Source organism: Ochotona princeps, chromosome 11, assembly GCF_030435755.1.
Source record: "Ochotona princeps isolate mOchPri1 chromosome 11, mOchPri1.hap1, whole genome shotgun sequence".
NCBI lineage: Eukaryota > Metazoa > Chordata > Mammalia > Lagomorpha > Ochotonidae > Ochotona > Ochotona princeps.
In genome coordinates, this window is record NC_080842.1 from 38,351,521 (window position 1) to 38,357,839 (window position 6,319).

Below are 6,319 nucleotides of genomic sequence, written 5' to 3' on the forward strand. Positions count from 1 at the left end.
TGTCAAGAACCCAGGGTTTTGTAGATTCGGGTCCATAACAGGTGCTCAATGGAGTGGATCAGATTCTCATCAGAAGTTACAGGTGCCCACCAGCGTGGGTTTCATTGTGGGTGGATAAGCCATTTTCCGACTGGCCTTTAGTAATAGTGAAGACTAACTTTGGGACCCTGTGTGTCATCTGAGGACCCCAGGTGCCAAGAGCCAGGGACTAGATGTTTAAAGTTCTCTGTCTTGCAAAGGGCTCCTCGCCTCAGGGAAGTTGCGGTAATTCAATTAGATGTGGAGTCAGTGAGAAGAACTCAAATAAACCTTACTCTCAGATCAAGCCAAAAGCAACTGCAGAAGGATTAAACAATAAAACATTTCAAATGAAAGAAAAAGAAAAGATTATGAAGGAAGAAAGGAAGGAGGGAGGGAGAGAAAGAGGAAGAAAAGGAGAGGAGGAAGGGAGGAGGGGAGGAAGGGCAAGAAAGGGGAAGGCTGGGAAGAAAAGCAGCCAGCTCGGACTAGAGAGACATTTCCTCAACTTGCTCAAGACCAGCTACGGGAGACCTACATCCGGGGCTGGGGCGTGGTGGGATGGACAGTACTGGCATCCCACGTGGGCACCAGTTTGAATCCCAGCTGTCCCATTTCCATTCCAGCTCTCTTCTAATGCACCTGGGAAGGCAGTGGAAAACCGGCAAAATTCTCTGACCCCCACATCCCTGTGGGAGGCCCAGCTAAACTTCCTGGCTCCTGGCTTTGGCCTAGCCCAGGCCTGGTCATTGCCATCATTTGGTAGTGAGCCAGTGGGTGAAAGGTAGCTAGCACTCTCCCACATGTCTCCGCTCTGTGTTCCTCCTTCCCCTCCCTCTATTCTGCCTTTCAAACAAACAAATAAATAAATCTTTAAAAACAATTCCCTACAGCTGACATGACATTTATTGGCAAAAGACTAGAAACTCTGTCATTGAGATCAATAAGAAAGCAGGGATAATCCTCAACACTGCTACTCAGTATGATGCTGGAAACCCTAGCTGATGGAAGAGAGACAAGAACTTGGTCGTCTGTGTAGAAAATCTGAAAGAATTCTCTCTCTCTCTCTCTCTCTCTCATGCAAACACACACACACACACACACACACAACTTTTAAACAATAGATATAGTAAGCCTATGGCATGCAAGGTCAATATACAAGTCAGTTGCCTTCTTAGATATCAGTAGCCAACAGGGGGATTTGAAATTCAAAGTTCAGTGTCTCTCCCAAACGAAATACCTAGCAACACATCTAACAAAACACTCAGAAGAGTTACCAGAGAAGAACTTGAAAACTCTGAATAGAAAATCTAAGCATTAAATAAATGGAGAATGTTCCATGTACCTGGACAGAAGGACTCAATATTGTCAAGATGTCAGTTCTTCCCAATTCGACCGATAGGTCACAGCAGCCCAGCCCAGAGCTCAGCGGCCTACTGACAGATGTTCTAGAGTGTGCATAAAAGGTCAAAGGACCAGAATAACACACAGTTACTGAAGGAGTCAGATGCTCCTGCAGCTCAGGGTTTGCAATGAGGCGACAGCCATCAAGACGGTGGGAGCCTGGAGAAGGAATAGATACATGAATCCGTGGAAGGAAAGAAACTAGAAATGAACTCACATGAATACATTTAACTTTTAGTTAAGAAATAAAGGCTACAGAATAGAGCGAAGGTAAGTTTTCTCAACAAATGGTATCAGAACAACTGGATAGCTACAGGCGACTAAAGGCATCTGAACGCAGACCTGACAACCAAAAGTTACTTCAAAAGTGGGTCACACCGGTGGGAGTGTAACCTAGTGGCTAGGATGCTCGATCCTGGGATCCAGCTCCTGCCTGCTTTCCTGCTAAAGCAGACCCTGGGAGGCAGCAAGTGACAGTTCAAGAACTTGGTCCTAGCCAGCCCCTTGGGAGACCTGAATGAGTTCTTGGTTCCTGGCTTTGTGCTGGTCCAGCCCCAGCTCTTGCCAGTGTTTGGGAGGTCAACTAGTGGATGCAAAATCTTTTTCTGGCTCTCTGCCTTTCAAGTAAACAAATAGTTTTAATCATGCGAATTATACAGTTCTTTCAATAAATAAATTGCAAGAGAAGGAATGAAAAGATGGAAAGGGAGTCTCTACATGAAAAAAAAAAGTCAAAGGGCTTCCACTGTAAAAAAATGGAGTTACCAGAATTGCCTTTCTAAACAAATAATTTTTTAAAACACTTGTGAGACAGGGCTAGATTATGAGGGAGCCATTCTTAGGCACTGCACAAGGGTATAGGAGGACTGACATTCAATGAAAACGCTCCATGCTGAGCGGTGGATACTTGAGTTTGGAGTGTGGAAGTGGCTACACTTCTCAGGACAGAGTCCAGGAGTACTCGTGATTGAGCAGGCACAACAAGTTCGTGCTGGAGTTCCCCGTGAGTCCATGGCTGTACTTGACATGTGCAGATGGGGTTCCATAACGCTTAGTAAAGAACAGGTATTCCGGAGACCAGAGTTTGTTGGAGTTTGCACTTAAAACAGAGTGGAGAGATTTCCCCCTACGCACTTGGACATTTGAGATCCCAGGAGGGCCACACTTTAGGAGAAAGGGCCATGCCTTTGAGTTATGGTTAGTGATGTTTTTCTGTAGAGGACAGGCAGTAATTATCTTAGGCTTAGGAGGCATTTGTAGGATGGCCTGTCACATGTCCTATCTATGTCACCCACAGTGCCTCCCACAAAACATCCCTCAACACACCAAGGCCTGTGAGTCTACACACTCAGCCAGAAGTTTGGAACTCCGTGTGCTACATTGACCGAAGACCTGCTGTGTCCTCATGTGTCTGGAAGTTAGCCGCGAGATACCAGAGCTGGAACAACTGAGTGCTTAGATGGGACCTCTCTGTGTGGACTGGGCAGCCTCATGGTAGCTGTACTACAAGGATGGGATGAGCACCGGAAAGAGACAAGGAGCCCCAACGGGAGACCAAACTGCCCTTTCCGGCCCATCTCAGAACTCCCCTCACTTAGCCTTGGCCATCTTCTACTTGGCAAGGCAGCTACAAAGGCTCGAGTCCTCTGGCTGAGTCCCTGTGCTTGAGCAGCTGAGCCCAGACAGCCCCACAGTGCTGTCCTCATTCCTGCCCTGCAGAACTGACCAGCACACTGAGAGATAGTCGGCAGATGGACTAATTTCCAGGCAGTTTTTTAGGTGGGCACAGTTACTACAACAACAACAGTAAATGAATTACAGCATTGCCAGATGTCTGTCATCAGTCCTAAGTAGACCTGATCATTAATAAGGCATGTAATAGTGCCCAGCATGGTAGCCTAGTGGCTAAACCCTTGCCTTGAATCCACTGGGATCCCATATGGGTACTGCCCAGCAGCTCCACTTCCCTTCCAGTTCCCTGCTTTAGGCCTGGGAAAGCAGTGGAGGTCGGCCCAAAACCTTGGGACCCTGCACCCATGTGGGAGACCGGAAGGAAGCTCCTGGCTCCTGGCTTTGGATCAGCTTAGCTCCAGCAGTTGTGGCCACTTGGGGAGTGAACCAGCAGGATGGAAGATCTTTCTCTGTCTCTCCTTCTTTCTGTATATCTGCTTTTCCTATAAAAATAAATAAATCTTTAAAAAAAATTTTTAAACTACAAAATCTAATAAGTAATTAAATTGAAGTTCTAAGCATGATTTTATTTAACCTAAAGCAGACAGAAAAGGAAAAATAAGAGACACAATATTAGATTGGAAATACAAAAAAGGAAATATAACATTATAGCCCATTTCAATTCAACCATATCAATGACTTCAGTAATTATAACTGGATTGGATAATCAATTAAAAGGCAGAAGTTGTCAGAATTTAATATCAAACCTAACTATAGATTGTCTATAAGAAATAAGCATTTAATATGCTCACTTCGACAGCACATATACTAGAATTGAAATGATACAGAGAAGATTAGCATGTTCCTTGCGGAAGGATGACACGCAAATTTGTGAGGAAATGAGCATTTATAAAGAGATACACTGTGCAGTAAATTGTGTGACTATTTCCGAGGTGTGACTGCTGGTGGTTTACAAGTCCTACTCTCTACACCGGATTGCGTCCCACCTTTGGACAAGTTGAAAGCAAGCCCATCGGCTCCCCCCCTTGGTGTTGACTCAAAGTCCAACCCTGAGTGTGTGTGAGCCTTAAGCCCTGCAGTCAGAATACTCACATCTCAGAGAGGAGGACCTGGCTTCCTTGCTGGCTATGGCTGCTAAGGGCAGCTTCCTGCTGGGGCAGACCCTGAGAGGCAGCAGTGATGGCTTAAGAGCTGCGTTTCTGCCACCTCTGTGAGGGCAGGACTGAGTCCCTAGGTCCTGGCTATGGCCCTTGCTTAGCGGATGGCAGCATGCTCCCGCCTCCTCCCTGGATCTCTTGGTCTTCCTGTGTCTCTGTTGCTCTTTGCCTGTTCTTAAATAAGTAAATACAACTTAAGAAAGAAAGAAACCTCAGCGCCTGGCACAATAGCTCAGTGGCTAAATCTTGGCCTTGAATGAACCGGGATCCCATATAGACACTGCCGGTTCGTGTCCTGGCAGCTCCATTTCCCTTCCAGTTCCCTGCTTGAGGCCTGGGAAAGCAGTCGAGAACGGCCAAAAGCCTTGGAACCCTGCACCTGTGTGGGAGACCCAGAAGAAACTCCTGGCTTCAGATCAGCTCAGCTCCGGGCAATGTAGCCACTTGAGGAGTGAACCAACAGATGAAAGATCTCTTTATCTGTCTCTCTCTCTCTCCTCTCTTTGTAAGTGTGCCAGAAAGAAAGAAAGAGAGAGAGAAAGAAAGATGGAAGAAAGAGAGAAGAAAGAAGGAAAGAAAAAAGGAAGAAAGAAAGAGAGAGGGAGAGGGAAGGGGAAAAGAGGAAGGAAGGGACAGAGGAAGAGTAAAAAGAGAGAAGGAGGGAGGGTGGGAGGAAAGAAGGAAGGAAGGAGAAATTTCAAACCCAGCAAGTCTCTTAAACCAGCCAACTCCTAACCACAAGATAAATCAAATCTACTTTCCCCATCCTCCACCCCTTGGCTCACACCATTCCTGACCACCTTGTCCTCACCTTGCTGTCCCCCAAAAGTCCTTACATGAGTAACAAATCTTTCCATCATCTCTTGTTGTGGGTGGTATCATGAGCACCAACATTCAAATTCATTTGTGAAGACTGATCCTGCCCTCCATGAAAAACCCATAAAAGCTGCCACTTGGGATGCCTGCATCCCATAGCAGAGTGCTGGTTCAAGCCCTGCTCCCTTCACTTCCAGTTCAGCTTCCTGCTGCTGCACTTGGGAAAGTGGCAGCTGATGGTCTAAGTGCCTGAGTTACTGCCACCCAGGTCGGAGACCTAGCGCAACTTACAGCTCTTGGCTTCAGCCTGGCTATTGCGATATTCAGGAGAGAAGCAGTAGATAAAAGATATCTCTATCACTCTAGCTTTCAAATCAATCAATACATTTCACTGATTACAAAAGTTACAAAGAAAATAAAATTAGAGGAAAAGAGACATATTTCTAGGAAGCAGAAGAAGATATGAGGCTATATTGTTAGCAGATAAAGTAAATATTACTGTGTGGAATGTTAACAGGACTAAGGGCAGTTGATCACGGTGAAAGGGCTCATTCATCAAGACTGCTCAGGAACAGGCATGAAAGGGGTAACTGAGGCCAAGGTCACCGTGCACCAGGCAGCTCTGAGGGCTGGGAGACCTCCTGAAATCCCAGAGACATGCAGTGCAAGAATTGCCTGGGCAAGCGCAGTACAGGGTTGTGGCAAGAGGTGCTGCCTGCTGCCAAGGCTCCTCCTGGGGAGCTGGCTTTCCCAAGCAACTGTCTCTTCCGCAGCCCCACACTGGCCTGTCTGTGGGGCCTGGAGAACCTATGCACTCATTTATAACTTGCTTTGGCATCAGACCCTCCCACATCTCAGCGATGAGGACCACTGTCAATACCAGCAATGTGCCTGGGCAGAAGTGGACAGCTGGGACATGAACTAAAAGCTTGATGGCTCAGTGGCCATGTAATCACCTTACAAGCACCAGGATTCTATACAGATGCTAGTTTGGGTCCCGGCTGCTTTACTTCCCTTTCAGCTCCCTGCTTGTAGCCTGAGAAAGCAGTTGAGGATGGGCCAAGGCCTTGGGACACTGCATCCGCAAGGGAGACCCAGCAGAAGCTCCTGGCTCCTGGCTCTCCTGGCTTTGGATTGGCTTAGCTCGGGCCATCAACCACTTGGGGAATGAATCAGTAAGCAGAAGACCTTTCTTTCCGCCTCTCCTTCTCTCTGCGAATCTTCCTTTCTAA

The 6,319-nt window shown here is 46.9% G+C and overlaps 1 non-coding gene across 1 annotated transcript; it reads left to right on the top strand.

Moving 5' to 3' along the window:
- The first annotated feature begins 3,897 nt into the window (after nucleotides 1–3,897).
- LOC118760038 (U6 spliceosomal RNA) lies at nucleotides 3,898–4,004 on the top strand. The gene has a single exon (XR_004996535.2). It is a non-coding gene; the product is annotated as a U6 spliceosomal RNA (small nuclear RNA).
- Nucleotides 4,005–6,319: the final 2,315 nt, after the last annotated feature.